The sequence below is a fragment of the Sorghum bicolor genome, chromosome 5, assembly GCF_000003195.3.
Source record: "Sorghum bicolor cultivar BTx623 chromosome 5, Sorghum_bicolor_NCBIv3, whole genome shotgun sequence".
Lineage (NCBI taxonomy): Eukaryota > Viridiplantae > Streptophyta > Magnoliopsida > Poales > Poaceae > Sorghum > Sorghum bicolor.
In genome coordinates, this window is record NC_012874.2 from 43437170 (window position 1) to 43463222 (window position 26053).

Sequence of the window (26053 nt, forward strand, 5' to 3'; positions counted from 1 at the left end):
CCACACTTAGCTGGAAGGATAAGTCGTTCCGACCGCGAAGCCTGAGCACTATCCGGGCCGGGAATCGGCCCGATGTACGCGCTGTATTGGTGATGGTTGAGGAGAACGACGAGGGCACGGCGCGCAACCTTGGTATACCTTGGATACCTCGGTCGCCGGAACGGTCCTCGGGTACGGGCGGTGCCTGTCGAACCCGCGAATTGGTCCTGGATAGTGCAACACGGTGATCTGTAGCTCACTTGATCAGTGAGTGTGGTTTGTGTGGGGAATACCTCGCCAGCTGGTTAGAAATCGATTCGAATCGCCATCGCTCCTGGATAGTGAGCACTTGACATGAGCCCTGTCCTTGTAGTAAGCACTATGGAACACTTGGGTTATAATGATAAATGATTTCATGATTGCTATGATGAGGTACCATCATACTACTATATTTGTTTGCCATAGTGCAGGTGCAAACCTAGACAATTGGTAATGATATTTTCAACTTGAGCTAATTAAAAGAAGGAGGATTCCTATAGGACATGTTTAATAGAATAGTGATTTTATGCAAAGAGTCATCAGCTACCCCTCCACTATATAGGCTTCATGATCCTTGAAGAATCTTTGTTTTTGGTTTATGACGGGTCAGTCTAGCTGAGTACATTCTCGTACTCAGGGTTCTATTTCCATGTTGTTTTGCAGATGGTCCAATGTACTATGGTTATTGCATCCTCTGCCTGTACCCAGCTATGGGTGATGACTAGACCAAGGGCAATGGTCACTCCGTCTTCTCTGTTGCTTTTGTGGGAATGACCAAAACTATGGCACTGTATCAAACTGAACTTGTGTGTGTGTATTTTCAAACTATGAAGCTTCCGCTACTTGAACTTGGTTTGTAATAACTTTAAGCACTCCGATGTTTTCGATGAATGTTTTCGAACTGGATGTAACTGTGGATGGTGACCGCTGAACTTATTACGATCTTGGCTGTACGTACGATACGTGGTATGAAATCCTTCGAGATTTCACGAACTATCGGGATTATATGGGCTTAAGCTGGATGGTTTGACTATGCAAAATGATCGCTATTAGGCTTAATCTCTTATAATTTGGGTGGTTCTGTTACAGCTGGTATCGGAGCAAGGTTTAGCGAGTTACTGTTCATAAGTATGTTCTAAACTAAATCTAAACCGGTTTAATAAAAGATTTTTATTAATGATAATCAAGGTGTCAACTAAGTTTTTGGAAAAACTATCTCGTGTGCCATGGTCATATTCTTTATGCCTAGCGAAGGACTCTAAGATGGCTAGTTAAGTACTGACTTGGGGGTTAATGCATCATATTTCTATTTTCGTCGCTCATACGGCGTGCAATAGTATGATTACCATTCATTTGAGTGGTAATGTATGGATCAATTGTTCCTCTATGCCTCGGTAAGTGGGAGCTGTGAGAGCATGATCGGATACACTGCCGGTCTAGGGGAGTGTTGTTAGGTGCTGTGTCACGCACACATGTTTTGGTGTGCTTGGGAACAGTATCGCATGTTGGGAGATTCTATCCTGAGAGACGATGCCGTCATTAGGGCGATGATGTGGGTAGTAACACGTCATATGCATAGAAGGGTGTCCGTGTATGTGGGGTGTATAGCTTTAAATTCTGTTCTGCATGATTCATACTGTGGTTGGGCTGAAATGAGTTTTCTGCAGGAACACTAACCACGTTCTCGCTTAGAACGCTAGTTACGTTATGAGGGAACGCTGTGTGCCACCGCATATACTGTTTAGTGTTAACTTTTGTTCCTAAGTTTGTGAGATCGTAAGTTCGTGCGTGCATCATGTTCATTTCATATCATTGCTTACTTTCCCCCTTAACTTAATCTGTCCCAATTCTAAATAAAATAAATAAAGATAATCCTCGATCTTACCCAAGGTATTCCATTTGCAGCAGATGGCACGCACTAGGCTCACCGCTCGCAAGTCCACTGGTGGGCGGGCCCCTCGCCATCCGTTGGCAGCCAGGAGCTCGCGTTATAAGAGCAAGTTCCTGGAGGAGTTTGGGATATCCACTTTGCTATGGAGGGTGCTCAGTTCGATGGGGTATCTCGAAGGAAGGGAACCTCGCTACTACTGGGACAAGGAGCAGCTTGGTGATGGGACCCTGGAGGGGATCGAGGCAGTGGTCCCTACCAGTGGAGGTGACCCCGCCTGGGGCAGCTGGGTGTAAGAGTCCCGAGGTGCCACGCCTTTCCACGGTGCCAGCCAGGCAGCTTTCGCAGTTCTGAGGGACCTCATGGAGAGGTTTCCATAGGAGCTGGCCCACGCCTTCGCTGGGGTGTTTCCCCGGGGTGACCCCTACACTTCGGTGTGGGATCAGTCCGAGGTGAATGCTCTAGAGATGAGTGCGGATGAGGACCAGCACAGTGACAGCGCAGCTATGAGTGCTATGTACGCTTTGATGAAGACCTATGGAGGCCTGGAGCGTTGTTTGGGGCGCTTGTCCGGGTCTCTTCTCACAGTACAGGAAGAGAAGCGTCAGTTTCAGTGAGAGTTCGACACAGAGGTTGAGAGGCTGCAGGCAGAGTTGGCCCGCGTGACCCGAGAGAGGGATCAGGCGGTCCAGAAGAACAGTGAGCTGAGTCAAGACATGCTTGCAGTTAGAGAGCAGCGAGACAGGGTGACTACTGCTCACAGGAACTGCGAGTGCATGCTAGTCCATGTGCTTGGTCAGAGGAATGAAGCCTGGCACGAGGAGGACACTTTGAGGGCCCGACAGCTAGAGCTTGAGCAGCAGCTAGCTAACGCTGAGGAGTACAATGAGAACTTGCATGAGGAGATCCACCAGCTGCATAATCAGCTCCACCCTCACCCCCTGCCTGGAGCAGCCGAGTTAGACTCTGAGGACGAGATGGATGAGGATCCTGAGATAGGGGCAGCTGCTAGTGGAGATGAGGACGAGGAGCGTTCCGGCATGGACAATGACCATAGCGAGTAGACGCTAGGGCTCTAGGGCTAGTCCTTCTTTTGCTGTTGCCGTTGCATGGCATGTCTTGTACTTTTGGATCTAGGCCATGTAAAAACTTTATGAGATGACGCTGAAATTCCAGTGTATGTATGCTGGCAATTTTGGATGTATGCGAACCTTGTTGCTTGAATGTTATATAATCGGTTAAGTGATGTCGTATGTGGATGACGAATTGTTGTGCCTATGTGTATTGTGCGAATTTATTTCCTCAATAAATTTAGTACAGCATCATTCTACACATGTCTACCGTTGATGGCAACTCCTAATGATTGCTTATCATTGACGTATGCAGATGGTGCAAACACGTGGCGGGGGTAACAGCAACCCCGGTCTTGGAGCAGGTACTTCTGGAGGTGGGGCTCGACAGAATGAGGATAGGGCACCATCACCGCCACCACCACCGCCTCCTCCGTACACTGCGGACGTGTTTTTCGCGCAGTTTCTGGGGAGCCAACGCAACATGGAGCAGATGCAGCGCAACATGGAAGAAGCCCTGCGCAATATCGCTGACAATACCCGTCATGGAGATAACCAGGGCGGCCGTGAAGTCAACCAGTACAGCTCTTTCAAGGACTTCATAGACACCAAACCACCAATCTTCAAAGAGGCCTTGGAACCGCTCGAGGCAGATGAGTGGATCAACACCATGGAGCAGAAGTTCCGTCTTTTTCGGATGACGAAAGAACTTAAGGCTGAGTATGCGGCACACCAGTTGCAGGGACCCGCTGGGATTTGGTGGTTCCATCACCATACTACCTACCCAGAGGGGACCCTAATCACCTGGAATCGCTTCACCACCGCTTTCCGGGGAAATTACATTCCTCTGGGTGTGGTTGAAATGAAGGTTGCGGAATTCATGAGGCTCTCTCAGGGAACGAAGTCTGTGAAGGAGTATCTACACGCTTTTAACAATCTCGCTCGCTATGCCCCTGAGTTTGTGAACACGGAGGCCAAGAAGATTGCTAGTTTCCAAAGGGGCTTGAATCCAAAGATGCTGAAGACCATGGGTACAGGAGCCAGGGCTACCTTCAATGCTTATATCAGTGACAGTCTGACCCAGGAGAACAATAACAATAAGTATAGTGCGTCCAAGTCTCGTAAGAGGGCTTTTGAAGCCGGGTCGTCTCAGTCCAAGGCACCCGTGGCAGGGCGACCGCAGTATCGTCCTCCTGCCCCAGGTGCTAGGTTTCGACCACCGCAAAGGAGGAACACCTGGCACTCAACGCAGCAGAAGCCGTACAAGGTGGCGATAGCTCCTTCTAAGCCAAAGGCAATTCAAGCCGCGGCACCTGCCGCCAACAACGCGCCCAAGGGACCGTGTCACAATTGTCACAAGATGGGGCACTTTGCTAAGGAATGTCCCTACCCCAAGAGGCAACCGCCAACCTATCCAGCTCGAGTGCATCATACCTCGATAGAGGAGATTCCGGAAGGAGAACCGGTAACAACTGGTATGTTTCCTATCAACCAACATCTTGCAGTTGTTTTGTTTGATTCTAGATCATCGCATTCATTCATGAGCCAAGCATTTGCACAAAAACATGACCAACCAGTTACTGAGTTGGGTTATGGCTATCGCATCAACTCAGCCGGGGCTGATGTGTTGACTAACAAAACAGTAACAGGGGTTACCTTGGATATCAGTGGCCAAAGGTTTCGTGTAAACCTCATGGTCATGCCAGGGCTGGTTTTGGATGTCATCATTGGAATGAATAAGATGACTGACTGTGGTGCAGTCATAGATGCTGGAAATAGAACTCTTTCCCTCAAAGACCCGTAGGGGGAAGGTGTGCTTCAGGTCAAGCTACCTCGACGATTAGACTTCGCTAGTCTTTCATGTGCAGTACAGGTGGTTCCACTAGAACACATACCAGTGGTATGTGAGTTCCCTGATGTTTTCCCTGAGGAATTACCAGGACTTCCACCCGATAGGGAAGTAGAGTTTGCAATAGAGTTAATACCAGGTACCACACCGATATCTAGAAGACCATACCGGATGCCACCAAATGAACTCGCTGAGTTGCAACAACTAAAGGAGTTACTGGATAAGGGGTTCATCTGGCCAAGTTCATCAGAATGGGGTTGTCCGGCGTTGTTTGTGAAAAAGAAGGATCAATCTTTGCGCATGTGCGTGGACTATCGTCCACTCAATGCGGTCACAATCAAGAATAAGTATCCGTTGCCAAGGATCGATATTTTGTTTGATCAGTTGTCCAAGGCAAAAGTATTTTCCAAGATAGATTTGAGGTCCGGATATCACCAAATCAAGATTCGCCCTTAAGATATCCCGAAGACTGCTTTTTCCACCAGATATGGGTTGTATGAGTATCTGGTCATGTCCTTTGAGTTGACGAATGTTCCTGCGTACTTTATGTATCTGATGAATTCAGTCTTTATGCTAGAATTAGATAAGTTTGTTGTAGTGTTTATCGATGATATTTTGGTTTATTCAGAAAATGAGCAAGATCACGCCGAGCATCTGAGAATCGTGCTAACACGATTATGAGAGCATCAGTTATATGCGAAGTTTAGCAAATGTGAGTTCTGGTTGAAGAAAGTTCCTTTCCTAGGGCACATTCTATCTGAAGAAGGGATTGCTGTGGATCCGTCGAAAGTGCAGGAAGTCATGGACTGGAAGGCACCAACTTCTGTCTCGGAAGTCCGATGTTTTCTTGGTCTGGCCGGGTATTGTCGTCGTTTCATACCCGACTTCTCCAAGATTGCTAAGCCGATGACTAGTTTGCTACAAAAGGATCATAAGATTGTCTAGACGGAGGGATGCGAGCTAGCCTTCTGCACCTTGCGAAAGTTGCTAACCACCGCCCCCGTTCTGGCGTAACCCAACATTGAGAAGCCTTTTGATGTGTTCTGTGACGCGTCGAAAAGTGGCTTGGGATGTGTGTTGATGCAAGATGGCAGAGTTATTGCTTACGCTTCACGGCAATTGAGAAAGCACGAAGTCAACTACCCAACTCACGACCTTGAGTTAGCAGCAGTAGTGCACGCCTTGAAGATCTGGAGGCACTATCTCCTAGGAAATAAGTGTCATATCTACACCGATCATAAAAGTCTGAAATATATTTTCACTCAGTCCGAGCTGAATATGAGGCAGCGAAGATGGTTGGAACTGAACAAAGATTGTGATCTGGAGGTCCACTATCATCCAGGCAAAGCTAATGTGGTAGCAGATGCTTTAAGTCGCAAACCGCACTATCAAATGGCTCAACCGTTGTTTGAAGATGGTTTCAATCTTATGCATCCTGAAGTCTTATATCACATACAGCTCAGTTGTTCACTTGAGAGTCAAGTTATTGAAGGTTAGAAGACAGACAAGGGTATTTTCCACATCAAGGAGAAAATCAAAGATGACCCAAAAACTCAGTTTCGAGTTGATGAGAGAGGGGTATTGTGGTTTCAACACCGACCAGTAGAACCGAAGAATCGAGACTTGAAGAATCGCATCATGGATGAAGCCCATCTCTCCAAGCTTTCTATTCATCCTAGCAGTAGTAAGATGTATCAAGACCTAAGACCTCACTTTTGGTGGACTAAGATGAAGAAAGAGATAGCGTCATATGTGGCCCGATGTGATACGTGTTGCAGAGTCAAGGCTATACATATGAAACCTGCAGGTCTGTTACAACCGTTGTCAGTTCTAGAGTGGAAATGGGAAGAGGTCAGCATGGACTTTATCACAGGATTACCAACAACGAGAAAGGGGAATGACTCAATTTGGGTGATCATAGATCGATTAACCAAGTCGGCTCATTTCATCCCTGTGAAAACTCGTTACCGACCTCCCGAGTATGCTGATATATATATAGCTGAGATCGTTAAGCTGCACGGCATTCCCAAAACCACCATATCGGATAGAGGACCACAGTTCACCGCTCACTTTTGGGAGCGAATGCATAAGAGTTTGGGGACTAGTCTAATAAGAAGCACCGCGTATCATCCCCGGACCTCAGGTCAAACTGAAAGGCTAAATCAAGTGTTAGAGGATATGCTAAGGGCCTGTGTACTATCGTCCAAGGGATCATGGGAGTCATGGTTACCTCTGGCTGAATTCTCATACAATAATAGCTATCAAGAGAGTATCAAAATGGCTCCGTTCGAAGCGTTGTATGGTCCCAGATGTAGAACTCCATTAAACTGGGTTGAACCTGGTGAAAGAAGATACTATGGTATCGACTTCGTGAATGAGGCTGAGAAAAAGGTGCAAATCATACAGCAGCATATGCAGGCGGCACAATCACGACAAAAAAGTTATGCTGATAAGAGAAGAAGGCCCCTTGAATTCAATATAGGTGACTATGTCTACCTCAAGGTTACGCCAATGAAGAAAGTTCAACGTTTTCGAGTTCGAACCAAGCTTGCACCTAGGTATGTGGGACCATATCAGATATTGGAAAGAAAGGGCCCAGTGGCCTACAAGATTCAGTTACCCGAAGAGTTGAGTTCGATCTTTCCAGTTTTCCATGTGTCCCAGTTACGGAAATGTTTGAAGGTACCTGAGCAGAGGATTGAACCTCGAGGGATCAAAATAAAAGCAGACTTAGAGTATAAAGAGCAGCCAGTGGGGATCATAGATACCAAGGAACAAGTAACCCGAAACAGAATTGTCAAGACATACAAGGTGGTGTGGAGTCATCATGACGATAGGGATGCCACATAGGAAACCGAGGATTACTTAAAAGCAGTTTATCCAAAATTTCATAAGAAATGGTTAGTAACCCAAATCTCGGGATGAGATTTCCCTAATGGGGGAAGGGCTGTAACACCCTAGGTGTTAAGCATGCACTTAGTCTTGTCAAAACACTCATAAGCATTCTCATCAAGCATAGCATCATATGAGCATGTCATCCATCCAAAGTGTGATTTTATGTGCTTTATTCCATGTGATTTAAATGTGTTAAAAGTATGATACTTGCTTTTAAAATTGTGAAATATTCAAACTAGGTTGGTTTGTGTGCAAAAAGAATTAAGAGTATTTTTGTGCAATTTTTGGAGCCATAGAATTTGAGAAGTGGAATTTATACAAAAATCCCCAAAATGAATTTATTTGAAAACCTAGAACTAGTTTTAATCAGTAATTCAAATTCTATTTGGAATATGGTCTTGCTTATTAAAACAAAGTTGTAGGGTTTTTGTTTTGGAACAACTTTGCTTTTGGGGGAAAAGGGTGAAAGTGATTTTTAAATAGTTCAAATGAATTTAGAAAGAATTTGAGAAAAGAATTTCAAAAAAAAATAGAAAAGGGGACAGGCGCTGCTGGGCCAACCCCGCCTCCCTTTCGGCCCAGCCAGCGGCCCGGCCTGCCTCCCCCCTCCCCTCTCTCTCCCACGCGCGGCGCCCGCCTCGCCCCATCCCGCGACGGCCACGTGGCGGCCGTACGCCGGCGTTGGGCGCGCCGCGGCCGACCACCTCCACCCCCCTGGTCGGGACGCCGACCCGCGCCCCCAGACCACTCCCTCCATTCTGTCGCCCGTGCCTTCTCCCTCCTTCCTCCGTCTGTGCAGCAGCAGCAGCAGCAGCTCTGCCGCTCGCCGCCGGCGGCACCAGAGCTCCAAACTCGACGCCAAGAACACCAGCGCACTCGCCGTCGCCGTGGTAAGCCCCTGCGTACGCTCTACCGAGGCGAGAAGCAGCCGTGCACCGTGAATCGCTCACCGGAGTTGCTCCGACCACGCCGGAGAGCTCCGCTGTGACGGATCTTGCTGTATCCTGTCTCTTTTCGCTCGGTCTTTGGTGCGCTAGGTCGGTAATGAGGTGAGGAAGCTCGGAGGGACGTTTGCGTGCGCTCTACCGCACCGGAGTGGCCTGGCCACGGCGAGCACCGCCGCCGTGCCGCCATGCACGCTCGTCGGAGGTGTTCCGGTCATCCTCCGGCCAATCCAAGGGCACCACTGGGTGTGCCTCGCTGCGGGGAGCACGCTGGTGCTCACCCCGCGGCCGGAGACCTCGCCGTCGGCGAAAGCCGGCCGACCGAGGATCGGCCGGTGTGCTGCATGGCTGACCCGTGGGGTCACGGCCCTGGATCCCACCTATCAGTGCCTCTGCGGGTGTGGATCTGGGTGAGTTTAGTATTTCTCGGCGGTTTTCTCAAATAAACATTTTCCAGAAATCGGTTTAAATCTTGTAAAATCTATATCTTGAGTTGTATGGTTCCAAAATTGGTGAAACAAATTTTGGTGTGCTCTCTGTTCTCAGATCTACAGTTTGATGTAATTGGATGTCATGTTTGAATACTTTTTCTAGGCAGAAATAATTAATCCATGTTTTTGCTGGAATTGGAAAATGCATAGCAATTAAAATATGACTCAGAAAAATGTGAAACTTGTTTTCATGGCTCTGCATGTATGTTTAGTCACTGGGAAAATATTGCTACACATTATTTGCTGTATGAATGAATTTGTGGTGATTTAAATGCTTGCATGGCAGTGGTTTATGATTTTTAATAAATAATTGGATCATGCAAATGATCTGGAAATTTTTGTAGATGTTTCTTATGATACTAAGCAAATTATAAAAATATGAAATCTGCTGTTTGACACTCATACCACAGTAGAGTAATTTTATTTGCCTTTAGGAATTAATCTTGTGATTTTTGTAGCTCAAAATAAGTGTCCAAAAATTATGAAAAATTTATGGTGGACCTTGTGTTTGACTGGTAGTCTCCTGTGATTTTTGTGGAATTTATTGATAAACAGAAATGCATGCTAATTTTAATGGGTCTAAAAATGACTAAAGAAACTATAAATTGTTATTTATGGGTTAATTAGAATTAAAAGGGGGTTTGGTGTATCTTTGAAGCATCTTGTGAGTTTGCTGGTTACACTTGAGGATAATTTGTAGAAAAGAGGGAAGGGGATGCTTAATGTGTTTGCATGCTCTTGGATGATGTTGACTACCTTGTAAATGACAATCTAAACCATCTATGCACCATGTCATAGTCATCTGGTTTCCTCTCGCATGAGCATTGCACCCCGGGCATCTCGCACTCCACTCATGAGCACGCATGCATCATACAGGCTCGCAGGAGAACGAGGTGGGACCTGAGGAGCAGGAGGAAGTGCAGGAGCAGGAACCTCTGGGAGTGTCGGAACCCGGAGAGGAGCTACAGGAGTGCCCGGATCATAAGCCGAGCACGTTCGAGAAAGGCAAACCCCGGAGCATTCTAAGCCTCCCTATTCTCGCTAACTTAAATAATATATTATGCTTGTTTTACTATGTTGCATTTAAGTGGTAGGAATTGCTTGATACCGTTGCTGCATATATACTCCTTGTTACCACTGCTCGTTTATCTACCTTGTTCTATGTAGATAGGCACGGAGTCTATGCTTAGTTTTCTTAGTCCGGTAGAAGTCGGGTGATTTCCTGTCACCTGTGAGATATAGGTGGATACCTGCTTGTTTAAGCAGTGATTGCTTTGGTGGAGATTAACCAAGTGTGGAATGGAATTTGAGACCGGGCAGGGTCTTATGGTGGGTTGACCGTAGTGCCCCTGCCTGTGTCGATTAAGGACCGATCGTTGACGGCCCTCTTGTCATGTTGAACGCATGCCCCACACTTAGCTGGAAGGATAAGTCGTTCCGACCGTGAAGCCTGAGCACTATCCGAGCCAGGAATCGGCCTGATGTACGCGCTGTATTGGTGATGGTTGAGGAGAACGACGAGGGCGCGACGCGCAACCTTGGTATACCTTGGATACCTCGGTCGCCGAAACGGTCCTCGGGTATGGGCGGTGCCTGTCGAACCTGCGAATTGGTCCCGGATAGTGCAACATGGTGATCTGTAGCTCACTTGATCAGTGAGTGTGGTTTGTGTGGGGAATACCTCGCCAGCTGGTTAGAAATCGATTCGAATCGCCATCGCTCATAGATAATGAGCACTTGACATGAGCCCTGTCCTCGTAGTAAGGACTATGGAACACTTGGGTTATAATGATAAATGATTTCATGATTGCTATGATGAGGTACCATCATACTACTATATTTGTTTGCCATAGTGCAGGTGCAAACCTAGACAATAGGTAATGATATTTTCAACTTTAGCTAATTAAAAGAAGGAGGATTCCTATACGACATGTTTAATAGAATAGTGCTTTTATGCAAAGAGTCATCAGCTACCCCTCCACTATATAGCCTTCATGATCCTTGAAGAGTCTTTGTTTTTGGTTTATGACGGGTAAGTCTAGCTGAGTACATTCTCGTACTCAGGGTTCTATTTCCATGTTGTTTTGCAGATGGTCAAATGTACTATGGTTATTGCATCCTCTGCCTGTACCCAGCTATGGGTGATGACTAAACCAAGGGCAATGGTCACTCCGTCTTCTCTGTTGCTTTTGTGGAAATGACCAAAACTATGGCACTGTATCAAACTGAACTTGTGTGTGTATTTTCAAACTATGAAGCTTCCGCTACTTGAACTTGGTTTGTAATAACTTTAAGCACTCCGATGTTTTCGATGAATGTTTTCGAACTGGATGTAACTGTGGATGGTGACCGCAGAACTTATTACGATCTTGGCTGTATGTACGATATGTGGTTTGAAATCCTTCGAGATTTCACGGACTACCGGGATTATATGGGCTTAAGCTGGATGGTTTGACTATGCAAAATGGTCGCTATTAGGCTTAATCTCTTATAATTGGGGCGGTTCTGTTACAAGATTCATAGGTTAACCAGGTCATTTAAACAAAGTTCCAGGTTCTGTCCCAGAAGAAAAAAAAGAGAGAACACCTATTTCTGGAACCCCAACTTGGAACAGCTATAACTTTTAAACTTCTAGGCCAAATGACCCCAAAATTAAACCATAGCTAGTTCATAAAGTTTACAACAACTTTGATTTAGATGTGCCTTCCAGAAAATCAAGTTATCATTAAGCAAAAGTTAATTTACTACCTTGCTGTCCAGAACAGCTTTTAACAACCCAATTAATTATTTAATGATATTGCCACAGCATAAACAGTGTCAACCACATAACTTATAAGCACAAGCATATCATAATACAACCAGAACATTATATGTTAACCTCTAAACATTTACTAACAAGGCATTTATCAATTTAATTCTACAAAAGAACATAATTACAATATACTAAGCAAAAGTGCTCAGAAAAATCTACAAAAATTACAGACGCACAAGTATAGCATCAAGGCATAACCATAAAAATTTTAGAGCAATTGCACATACCAAATTAAAGATATGCATTTAACATGTGACAAGGTGTGTATTTCATAAATTTAGAAACATGACTTATATGGTGTCAAACAACAGATTTCAGATTATTTACATATTATGAATACCATAAACAAGTTTACCACCAAAGTAGAGCACCAGCATAAGCATCAATTATTTATTATGATTTTAATAAGAAAACAAGCCATATCTCAAACATAAAATACATATCACAGATGTACTACTCCAAAAATCATGAAATATTTATCATAGCATCCTAGTACCACACAGAGGCTACCATAAAAATTTCATGGCAAAAGAAGCAGTATAACAAAAGATATGAATTTACTCATAAATAACAAGATTAAATCTTAATAAATATTTTTCCCAGAAAACATGGTTCATTTTATATTTTTATTAAAAAGTAGTCATCTCAAGGAATACCACAAAATAGATTTCACAAATTTTAGATCACCAGAACCAGAGATATGATTTTTGCAAGAAGACCAAAAATCAGGATTTGAATAAAAGAAAAGGAGGGAAGGGAGGTGACACTGACAGCGGGCCCTGCATGTCAGGGTCGTCTTCCCCACAGCCGAGGCGACTCTCCCCGGCGATTTCTCAGCGACGGCGAGATCTCTGGCCAAACCAAGGGCACCATTGCGATCCCCAGACTCTAGCGACTCGATTGATCCCCTTTTCCCCACGGCGGAGCCACCGGAAGGGGCTCGCCGTCGATCATGGTGGCTCGGCGGAGGTGCTCGGCGTTACGCCGGAGCCCTCAGGCTGGTAGAGCGTGACCTAGGGTTTCCTATAGCACCAGCGGACTACGGCGAAGCTTTCTAGGTAAGCGGCTTGGCTTGAAACGTCGTGGAACGCGCTGGTCACGGGAGACCCCAACTCCGGCGGAACACGGCATCGCTGCGCATCGTGTCCAGCGACGGTGGATGCGGTAGAGCGTCCACCGAGAGGTGCAACCGCTAGCTAAGGACCTAAGCTATCTCTAGAACCTAACTAGAGGAGACGAGAGGCTCCGAGGAGCCCAGCATTGAGTTCGCCGGACAAGAAGGTCACGGCGACCCGATTCGGGGGAAGAAGAAAATGGCGGCTCACCGGTGGGTTTCGCGGCGAGCTAGAGGGTGGAGAGTGGAGAGCGGCTCACGGCGGAGCTATGGGCGGAGTTTGGTAGACTGCGACGTAGCGAGGAGCGCACACGAGCTCGCCGGAGTGAGCTCGTGACGGTGAGCTCGCTGCGGACGAGTTTCAGGCGAGAGAGGGCGAGGCAGAGCGAATGGACGCGTCCACTTCGCTCGGGACGTCGCCGTGGAGGACATGCGCGCACTGGGAGCTAACGAGCGGGGCTAGGAGCGATGTACGGACGCCAAATGTCGACGGAGCTCTGCCGCCGGTCGGCCACGTCGACGAGCTCGGCTTCGATTCAGAGAAAACGATGATTGTCTGACAGAGCGACTTCGACTGTAATTATCTCCCAAACCAAGACGAATTAGGGGATGATGCAGTTGACAAAGTTGGAGTTCTAATCGAGTTCTACAACATTGTCAACTAGAGCAAAAGCCAGATTGGCTTGGATTGAGAGATATGGAGTTTTCAAAACCGATCGAGCAAACTATTTTTGTTCCAGGACTTAGAAAATTTCCTAAGTGTTGGAAACTGTCCCAAATTTGCCTTGCAAGCACTGTTTGAATAAGATGTGATCATTTTCATGAGATGGCCATAAAACAACTTTTGTTCCTTACAAAATTTTCTACAACTTTGCTGTAGAAAGTTTTGACATGCAAACAATTTATGAAACTCTTTTTAAAAGCCTAATCCAAAGAGGTTTCTAGGGCCTATTTGTGTAAGTATGACCTAAGTGAGTATTTTGGAGAAATGATCAACATGAACATTGTTCCTAAGGTTGAGTTAAGCATAGATAAACAATTTAAAAAGGCATAGCACACAAACACAAGCATGGTTCACATATTCATAAGCATAGGAAGCCTATTTAAACCATTTAAATCACATTTTTTGCATAGAATGACATGGCTCAAGATAGATGATGATCATGACATGCTTGAGTAGATGATGATGCTTATGTTATGCATGATTTATGCAACCATAACACTGGGGTGTTACATAGGGGACAAGATCATGATGCAAACTAATTTGCATGCACAAAAACTGTTGTGGTTCACACTCAAGTGCTGACAATGTAGTTGACAAAGCACACAACGATCCATGACATAAAATATTTTTTCGTAATGATTCATTTAAGACATCCATATATAAAGCAATAAATAAATAAATAAATAAATAAGGGTAAATTTTCCAAAATACATGTTTTCCCGGCCCACCAGTACCAGAGGAAATATCGGCACAACATGAGCAGTTAGTCATTGCCCAAGCTATCACGACCTTTGCTGCTCTAAACTGCCCACAAGCTCAACTTATCACCAACTTGGAACGCAGAGACCAAACTCAGCTACTTCTCACAATAACCCTCAGGGTGCTTGTAGCAAAATCTCAAAGAAAACAAATAGAAATGCTCTGGACCAAACAATTTTTTTGAAAATAAATTATGGAGCCAGTTCCAGTAAAATTTATTAAAAAAGTAACCAAGACATCTTTATAGCAAGGTTAGCCAAAAACTAACCTGAAAGAGAGAGGGAGAGGTTTACCTATACAACAAAAGACTACAAGTAGGAAAGCAAAACAGAATTGATTGACCACACCCATGCCATCTTGAATTCCACCAAAATCGATCTTTGTTGCCTTAGAGCCACACTTGGACTGAACTCCACATATCCTAAACTGAGCTTATCCTCACCAGATTGGGATCTTACCCTCCTGGATCAGTACACGACATCACTCCATCCAAGCACAAAAGCATGACGTGGTTAGATTGCACAAGTAGTAAACAAGTAAAGATTCCAATTCTGAAAAGGGAAGCTCAAAGACACTTTTACATGGATATCCAGAGCATTACAACAGCTGAAGAAATGTTAGAGTTTTTTAATCTTTGGGTTCTTCTTTATGGTTTGCGGCTACAACCAGAGGTCGAAGACTCTCACATTTGGCGCCTTTCCTCCAGTGGACAGTATTCGGCTAAATCTGCATATGAGGGTTTCTTCTTGGGATCCACATCTTTCGGCCCATATGAGAGAGTGTGGAAATCTGCCCCTCCCAAATGTCGCTTCTTTATGTCGCTGGTCGCAGTGCTGGAAGACTGATCGGCTGGCAAGACAAGGGCTACCACATCCGGCACAGTGCCCCCTCTATGACCAAGAGGAGGAAACTATTAACCATCTTCTGGTATCCTGTGTATTCGCTCAGCAGTTTTGGTTCTACTTACTCCAGCACTTTGGGATCCAACAACTCTGTCCACATCCTTCAGACTATTCCTTTGATTAGTGGTGGAAAACTTCAAGCAATGCTACCGTTGGGTATACAAGGAAGGGTTCAACTCTCTTGTGATCTTAGGAGCCTGGACCTTGTGGAACCACCGCAACCGATGTGATGGAGTTTCTCCTAGATTGGATGGTGCTTTGGGTTCTGCTTTAGGGGAAAGTCAATTGTGGGCTGTGGCGGGGCCCGGGGTCTATCCTTCCTGGCTTCCCATCCTCCCCCTCCCACTTAGTTTAGTCTGCACGCGGTCGTCTACTTGTTGTCACAGGCGCGGATGTACCTTTATTTGGGTGTGTGCGTGGTGTGTGTTGTACTTGGGGTCTCCCCCCTTTTTTACCTTCTTAATACAATGAAGCGCAGTTCTCCTGCGTTTTCAAGAAAAAAATAATAACTATAAGCCAAGGCAGAAAAATTTTAGCCAGGTCCAAGTCCTTCGGAACCCAAACTCTTGAACTTTCTAATAACATAAAATCCATGACATCAACAAAACCAAAATGAATTTAGTTCAAACTCTTGACCTTTCTTCATCATCTTTAAGGAGTAACCGACAGAAAGGACAACATCTATTTTTCCAACAGAAAGGACAACCGTCTGTTTTCCCAAGCATGGGACAACCCTATATGCTCATGTTAATTTCCTTGTACAAGTATGAAAAAGAGGGTGTATTTAGGCTGGTCTATCTAACCTAATGTAAAATAGGACATATGTCAGTATATCAAAAACCTGAGAAACATAAAGAAAGTAATGACATATATTGTGGCATAATAGTTCTCTTAGTGAAATAAGCCAGTGGACAACCAACAATAACGATATTCCTCCACAGTATACAATTTTAATATTTCTCTTGAAAAAGTGCCAGGTCAAGTTGAAGACATGACATTTTGAAGACAAGGAGATGAAAATCATCATGGACTAACTAAAAATTAGACACCTTCAGTAAGACACCAGACAACCAAGGTAATAAGCATCTTGTATAAACCATTCACATGGATTAACATGGTACCTGTAGGCCTGTACTCACCTATTTTCTGGAAGTATCCTAGGAAGACCATGTTGGATAGAACACTCTGAGAAACCATAAGCTTTGGGAAATATTTTAACAGAAGCTTATTTATTATCTCAAGAGTGGATGAAATTCACAAGAGTTCAATTAGCATAATGCAAATGACAGAAACTATAGCTGCTGATATTTGTAAATGCACCTCTATAGAAATAAAAAAGATATATATACATTCCTGTAGAAGTGGATTTTGTACTGCAGAATCCTCAAAGGTACAATAAAATCAAAGTGGATCCAATTGCACCGGCTCTTCCTATCACTATGTGAAATCAAAATTGTCTCCTCTAAGTGCTCTTTCACTTGCATTGATTCATTATCTTCCTAAAAGCTATCTAATCCTATGCGGTTTAATAATTACAAATCTTGTTCATCTAATTCTTTGCATACTTAATACGAAATTAAATAATCAGCAATGTAGAACTGAGACAATTTTTCCAGCACTCAAAAGCAGGAGATAAAATATATGAGAAACTTGCATAGTGGAAGAAGAATGGCATGCATGACTTACCTACTACCTTCTCCTAGTAACAGTGGGGATGGCATGTTAATAAGCAATTGATCCTTATAACCTTCTTTTCTGCAGAAGGTTATTCACATTATAAAGTTAGTGCAAAATTAGGTCCACGGAAGCACAATGATATTATTGTTATTATTTTGCATTTTTACATAACACAAGCAAAGCCTGTATATGACAAAGTAGCTAATCTTACAACTTTACATAACAAAAAGAGCATATAAAAGTTTGAAGTTCTCTTCTAACAATACAAAAGTGGTCTTTCCATACTTTCTACTGTCTCACAGGTTGACAAAAACCATAAAACTAAATGCAAATGGTGAACCCTCCAATCACGGAATGGAAATCTATTTTTTCTTTTTTTGCAACAGTCCCTTTCTTTCAAACTGGGTGATTGACCATTATATTTTTAGCAACCTGTATCTGTTCTTTGTTAATAATTAAGGCCTCGTTCGTTTGCTCTAGATTCAATACCGGAGCAGATTCGTTCTAGCCCAGGAATGAGTGGATACCTGCCTGTCACTCATTCCCTGTCTATATGTATTCCCTGCCTGTATTTACTCCTTGCTTCAACCATGTGCTGTTCGGTTTGCTACGATCCAAAATAGGCATTGCTTAGGGCACTAACAACAGATACCAGTTTTGGATACATGATTGTTTTGGAGTGATGCAAATACATTTCATGAAATACATTGCAAATACATTATAGCAAAAACAAGCTCTCACACATTGCAGCAAAATAAAATAAATAAATCTTCAATGTTTTGGAGTTCTTTATCTACAAGTCTCTCATCATGCATGTAGAGATAATGGGCAGCAAAGAGTATCACAGATAATGTGCAACAACATATAAAGACATGCTAGCTACTGCCAAAATTGGCAAAAGGTGCACCAAAAGACTGTCATGATCCACTCATGAAATTACAACCTTTTCAAATCCCAAGCATAATTTAACCAGTTGATAACTCATCTAAGCCTCCTCATGTGTCCAGGCACTTTGTCCAATCCAATGTTTCTTGATCATTGCCTCCTCCCTAAAAATAACAAGAAGCTTTCTTTTACAAATTATTGAATAATTGAACAAAAATTGCTCACTATGTAATCAACCAAAGCATAATTGTTTTTCTGCCTTAATTACACTATTACTCATAAGAATTAGGAATGCAAGGGATATGTCAATAACTTTTGGATAGCGTATATGAAGTAACTTTACTACTGCAGTCACTACTACTACTCGGTAACTGGCTTCCATAACAACAATGTTACCGGTTTGTTAATAACCAAATAACAACGGAACTAAGAAGAGACAAACATGTATAAACCTAAAGTATAACCATCACTTCAAATAACATTTTTATAGACATTAACCGAACATGCAAGTTGGGGAGACAAGCATGCATAAACCTAAAGTATAACCATCACCAGCCTTTTTTCTCAATACCACTTGGGTTTGCTAGGAACTTGTGCAACTTTGGTGATGCCCTTGCAGTCATATTGAGCTTCGGGGAGCCCTTTCCCGCCATGGTGTTGATGGTTGATAACGTCAATTTTTATTAGAACTTTAAACCCAAAGGAGAACATGAAAACACACTAGTCTAGGGTTTAAACTGATAATTTCCACGAGTTTAATTTCCACGAGTTTTGCATATTCTGTATTTTCTAGGGTCTATTTCTAGAAAAGCTGAAAAGAGGGATTCAAGTGCAAAATAAACACAAAACTTATACGCCACAAAAAAGATCACAAACAGGATGTGGGAAGACTGTAGAAGACACCCGAAGAGCCGGGGGCCAGAGGCCACTAGGTGGGCCCGGCCGGCCCTACCATGGCACGGTGTGCCCCCCTGTTAGGGTTTTGGCCCCCCTTCTGGAATGTTGCTCACCGCCTACGAGGAGTCATCTGGGCCCTTGGTTAAGTCGGTTTGATCCTATGGCGCACATCGATCCCACCGGGCTATAAATAAAGGGGCAGCCCCCCTCCCTGGAGGCATCAAGTCATTTGGAGATCAATCCATCAAGAGCCTTCTCTAGTTCATTAGAGCCTCTCTAGTTCATAGTTTTAGCCTAGTTAGATTAGAAGTAGAAGAGTTCTAGTTCTTTAGCGGGATCTAGAGCCCCTGACGTTTGTCTGGAGCGCGGAGTTCGGTATAGTTCTAGTACATTTCTCTTATTGTATTCAATATTATGATTCAGGCAACATTGTTCTTAATCTCATATATATTCTTAATTGCAATAGTCATTGTCTACTTTGATTATATGTCTAGGATAGTTGGGTTGATCTTATTGAATTCATGTAATTGCTCATATAGTGTTTACCTAATCAATTGTTGGGTAGATGGTAGACAATATGTAGACATGGTGTCTAGATATCTTGTTTATCTACTAGAGCACCCTGACGTGCCGGGACGTGTGGTAGACCGCGTAGGTGACAGCTGTGTTGGATCCTTTGTAGTCCACCCTATGTACGTAGGACTAGCTTGGGCACGGTTGCGAAGGAGGTGACCCTTGTGTCTTAATACCCTCATTAGCTGATGCCTCTTTACATGTGATTATGGTATAGGGTTGACTTAACAATAATTTCTAGATGTAATTGCACTAATTAGAGTTATTTATTGATGTAGTTATAGAATTACCTTAGTATTTATTCCTGAGTTTATCCATTGGCTAGCTATTTCTATGACTAGAAGAGCTCTGATATTTATCTATTTATGATGACTGATCATTATTTATCTTATATCTTTTATCAAGTGACTTATCCCTGTTATGAGTAGGATTCTAGTTATGGTTTACCGTTCACATCAATAGTATAAGTTATAGTTATAAGTCCTACATATATACCTTCCCTGTGGATATGATATTTAAACCTCTCCCCCTGGTAAAATGTGACATTGGTACGATATTTGTGCACTTGCGGATAATTTTACTTAAAATCTTATTTAAAAGGAGTGCAGTTAATTTATACCAACAAACATTTTTGGTGCCATTGCTGGGGAAGGTAGCTAGGCAATTAAGGAACATTGATAGACTTATACTCAATTATGTGATCGAGATAGCCATTAACCCCTGCTCAAGTAGCATTACCCTTGTTTGTCTACTTTTATATTTTATGCAGCATAATAAACAACCGGTTTACGACCTTCCGGCATGCCCCTACAAAATAAGAAGAAACATAACAAGTCCAATGTTGGAGAAATAGGTCGACGTCACAGGACTTTAATTCATATCTCAAGTGACGGGAACAAAGATGTTGCATCACTCACAAATTCCAGAATGTGAGTCATGGTAAGTATGATCAAATAAAGGTGAGAAAGTCTTGCTCATGGACTTCAACAATTATGAGTAGTTATCTTTTATATTCCACTGCATGTTTGCATTAATCCATATGTTCACACTATTTAGTTTAAATTTTCTCAACCATAACTTGTTTCATTTCATATATTCATCTCACATGCATTAAAAAGAACTCACCATGATTATGCTCTTTTATCTCTATCTGAATAAATCTCTAATATATTTTCATATTACCTTTATTTGCTATAATATATGTTTAGGCTTTGAAGTACTTTCATAAATCTCTTAAATGAAGCATGGTGCTTAGTTTTGGAGTGGTGGTTTTACTTTTAAAAGGCTTTTAAATTGAGTTCAGATTAAAATGCCTTCCTAAGTCAAATTAGACGTAGTGTCTAGGATGATTTTTGAGCCGATAGTATATTGTAGTGGATACTGGATATTTTGTCAGACTAAGCCCTACAAGAAAATTTTGACTTAAATCTGGGAAAGTCAAGAGATAAGTTCGCACCGGGGATGAATTAAGGCAGATGATAACTTTGCATAAAAAGTTCAACTTGTGAGTAGTAATATTTATTCATTTATCTTTTGTTACAAGTTATCTTTGCCTTAAACCATGCTAGATTGCAACAACAACATAAAACACAATACACACAATTTATGATAAATAATCTTAAACCATATATCATCTTGATTAGCATAGAAGAAAATCACAAAAAAAGTATTGACAACAAAACCCGTATTTCAATCTAGCTATTCCCTCAGGTATGTGTCCATTAATGTTTTGCAGGAAAGAACAACCTTAATCTATTGGAGAAGAAGTTTTCAAGTGAACATTATTGCATGTCCAATAGACCCCAGCTCATCAACCACAAATTAATCAAAGAAGTCAGGAAAAGAGCATGTAATCTTCTATAATTTCATTGAATGGTAAAGAGGCAAAAAGGATAAAAGAAAGGTCTTGCTCGGCAAGACCATAAGCTCTCACCAACAGATGAACCCGAACCCTCCTCTTCCAAGTAAGTTTGTCATCACTTACTTAGAAAGATAAAGATATGAGGTACGTTTGTCCAAGCCTTATGCAACATGTAACTACAATTAACATCTCATACCATGTTGCTAATTTGTCTTGGTCATTTCTACCCTACGCTATGCTCAAACATAACTTGCTAATATATATCTATAGTAAAATGCTCCTGTGGTTCACCATACATATTCTTGGTTCTTTGTGAATAAATATCTTTAGTCTTGCAAACTTCCTTATTCTATTATAAGTATACTTTAGAATATTACTTAAACATTATGAAAATCAAGCATGCTTATATAAGAATTTAGTTGTACATATAGACTAACACCTCCTACTTAAAAAATGTTTAAATCATATTAGGAGACTATTCGTAGAATCAATTCAAGGTATGCTTCAAAATAATATCCTTGCTTTAACCTTGATGAAAAAATTGAAATAGTATTGAATCATTGAAAACATGAGCTACAAATCAATCTTTAACTCTTAGGCAAACACGATCCATACTTTGATAAATAGTATATTCCTTTGGGTATGTGTTCTCCACTTACCCCTTGCAGAAAAGACATAATGAGAGAAGCATAAGGTCTGAAGAGTGAGAAAGGAGTACGACATAAGAGACAAGATGCTAATGAATAACCCATGATACAAGAAAAAAGAGAGAGATAATTGAAACTCATTTACCCTTCATCATGCTCTAATGGAGGTAACATCTTAAGATAAGTGGTCATTAATTTCCTCTTGATCTTGGTATGCAATAAATGAAAATACAACCATATTAGAGTTACAACTTAAATTGATCAACCTGATTAAACTCAACATGATTTGTTCTCTGAGTTTGTTCATAGCGCTATTCTTGTAATCTCAGTCTTAACCGAGTAAGCTAGAAATACTTTGTATATTATTCTTGATATATTATAAAGATGAATAGCCTTTCTAATGGTTAAGTAAATTTACTCTTTATCTCACAAATTTAAATATCATATTATACTTCTGGTCCTCTCACCCATGATAGGAATGAATAATATGAATAATATCAATCTTATTGTGCCCAAAGTTAGAAGATAAATAAATTTCTAGTTCTGTTAGTGTTTTCCCACCAATAGAGCCCATGCACTAGATCTCTACCTTGTCTTTATGAAAGTTTTCAACTAGTGTATAATGATGCACATAAGATTGGCTTTGAGACGCCTACAATAGAAAGAAATAAGGTGGCACCGCTATTGGGAACCACTAGTAGAGGCACCACCTCAATCCTTACCGTTAAGAGCAACTCAAAGTACTCAATGAACCACTACAAGGAGAAGTCCAGTTCGACGGACTAAAAACATCGAATCTCGCCATAAGGTAACATCAGTAGTTATCTATATCTACTTCCTTACATTGCATGAGTTAATTTCTCTTTACTATGTTTACTTTTCTAGATTGGCAATGCATAGAAATAACAAAAATAAATAGTCTTGCATTAGGCTACATTCATGCATCTTAAAAAAATATTAAGCTCCATGTGAAACCCTTGTAGTGTAAAAGCTGTAGGAGTTCTCACCATGGTGGCCTATAGAGAAAAAATAAAATAAAAATATATATCATGCATTTGCACTTTATGCATATAAACCCATAAAATCCAAAAAAAATATTAACTGAGCATCCTGCTGCAATACTACTCTCTTAAAAATACTTTACCACCACAACACCCAATCCTCTAAAAATGGTAATCATTAACGTTTTATCCTAATACCGTCCCACGAGTTTTGGTGTTTTGTGTTGCTTTCTACAGGATGACTCCAAGAGCCAGCCTACCAAGGAATCTTTATCTTCATCACTTGAAGTACACCTTTCTAACATACAGCTGACCTCTGTATGAATGAAGTAACTTCTAGGGTGATGAGATTGAAGTATTATTAGCAACACGAAGGAGGTGGAGTTTGAAGAGTAGAGAGGGGTTTTGAGAAAATGAAACGCATATTTTCTATTGCACCATTGGAAAGTTTGGATAAGTCTCACCGGATGCTAGCCTCGGAGGCATCGGACACTGATCCCGTGTGTCTGGTGTGTTGTCAGTCTCTGGCGCAAGTGAGACGCTCGCATCGGACGTGAGCCAGTCACTATTGGTGCGTCTAGTAATGCATGAGCCAGTGTGTAACAATGTGACTGTTTCTGACTGAGAGCACTGGACGCCTAGTGAGCGTCCGGTGGTGCACGTCCGATCACCCCATGTGAAAAACAACCTCTCTATGTACGGGTCCGATGTGTATCGGATACGTTGGGTGCCCATTTGACCGTGTCTGGTGGTTTGAAAGTGACTGTTAGAGATCGACATGTGAGATTCAAACTATGGACACGTGGTCGTCATCTAGAGCACCAGATGTTGGGTTCGAGCATCCGGTAGCTCACCTACTGCGCGTCCGGTGGCCCCGTGTTCTATCTAGTGAAAGAGCTAATGGCTCTATTTGTTTGAGGGGCTTATAAATAGATGTTGGCCGGCCTGGGGCTTACACCCTTGGCATTCTTGACTACTTGACATCCTTGTGAGCCTAAGCAAATACCTCCCACTCATCTCCTTCATGGATTAACCATCTTTGTGAGATTAGGAATGATTCCAAGTGCATTTGCTTGAGTGATTGCATCTAGTGGCACTTAGGGATTGATTTGGCTGCGGTTTTCTTATTACTCATGCTGGTTGCTGCCACCTAGACGGCTTGGAGCAGCTAAGGAGCATTGTCATGAGTTGGTGATTGTTCGTGGCCAGCTCTTAGTGATTGTGAGGGTTTTGTACCTTTCCCAGTGGAGAGCCGAAAGGTAACTCTAGTGGACTGATCGTGTCATTGAGCTACTTCACATGTGAGTACGTTCTTGCGGTTTCCTAGTGTAGACGAGGTTTGTGTTACACCTCTTAGCCGCCGAACAACCAAGTGCTGGTCGACACAACGGAGACATAGCGTGCCGGCAAGCATGGGTGAAAGGACCAAGGATGCGCCTAGAGGGGGGGTGAATAGGCGTTTCTGAAAATTTACAACTTAAAATGCGGAAACGATTAGAACTGGAGTTTTCCAAGCAAATGAAAAACTCCACACAAAGATAATCAGAGAAACAGTGGTAAACAATATCAAATAAGTCTAACACCTGCACCACAGAGATTAGATCGCAGAAAGAAATATTCTTGACAACTCACAAATACCGGACGCGTCCGGTACCAACTCGGACACGTCCGAGATACACGAGCACACAACACCTAGTTGTTTCTGTTCTCCAACTTCCCCTAAACCTACACACAGCTTATATGATGGTGAATAAACATACAACACCCTGCAAAGAGATATCCAACACAGGTAATACAATTTATATATAAAGTGTTGTGCTGTTCAACTCGGACACATCCAGCTTGATCTCGGACGCGTCCGGAATTCACGAGCAGAGGATATTCAATCCTTGTGCTGTGAAACTTCTTCCTCTACCTGCAAGATCCTCAATCATAGTATATATGATACTAGAACCCTGTAAAGTAGCTCACACAATAGATAAGTCACAAATTTGAAATGTAATGCAAAGGGAGATACAAAATTTGTTTTACCGAAGTTCGGTCTCCATCGAGACCTAATCTCCATTGAGGGGGCTACGGGTAAGGCACTCGATGACCTAGAGGATACCACTAAGGTCACTCTAGCTCAAAGGTCCTCCCTAGAGGATACCGCGAAGGTAACTCTAGCCGGAGTCTCTTCCAACTCCAACTCCTCCTTCCATTAGGTGATTTCTTTCCTTGCGGAGGTGAAATCTGACCTGCACAAACAATCCGAGGCAACCACAAACACTTGGGTGCTCTCCGGCGACGCCTAACCGTCTAGGACCGAAGAGTCCAAGAGTAACAAATGCAAATCATGAAATAGACAATATGCTCACGTGCTCAAGTGGTGGCTTGCTCTCAAATCCGAAGAACTTTCAACCCACAAGTTGAATTTGTCAATGTAGATCAAACACTCAAAAAGAGAAGGTTGGGGAGAGTTAGCAAAGCTCAGCAAAGTATCTCCAAACCAGTAGAATCAGCAGCCCCAAAAGAAGAGGGCTGAGGGGTATTTAAAGACAGTTTTGAAAACTAGCCGTTAACTAGCCGTTGGCCATACCGGACGCGTCCGGTATCATACCGGACACGTCCAATATGGTCGAGGCCAAAAGACTTACCCTGTTAGCTTGCTACTCCCTACCACGGTGAAGCCTACGTCGGAACTCCCGACGTACGTCGGAACTTTCGACATGTCAGCACTGCTGACGTGTGCCGGAAGTGCTGACGCGCACCAGAACAGCTCCTTGGTCAGCACAACTCAAAAAGTCAGAATGCGCAACAGTACCCAGTCCTGTATGCACGGCCTGTGCACATTGAGTTCAACTCTCAGGTTAGTCTCTCTAAGACCTCACATGGGTTGACTTGAGCACTAGAGAGTATTAATCTATGATCATGATGCATCCCTCTTAATAGTACGGCTTTCCTATCAACTCAAGATCAAAAGATAAATCAAATTGAAACCACTTGTGAAGCTTCCATCAAACCAAAGCCTTTCCTTCAATTCTTGATAAGCTGAGGATGTCATCAT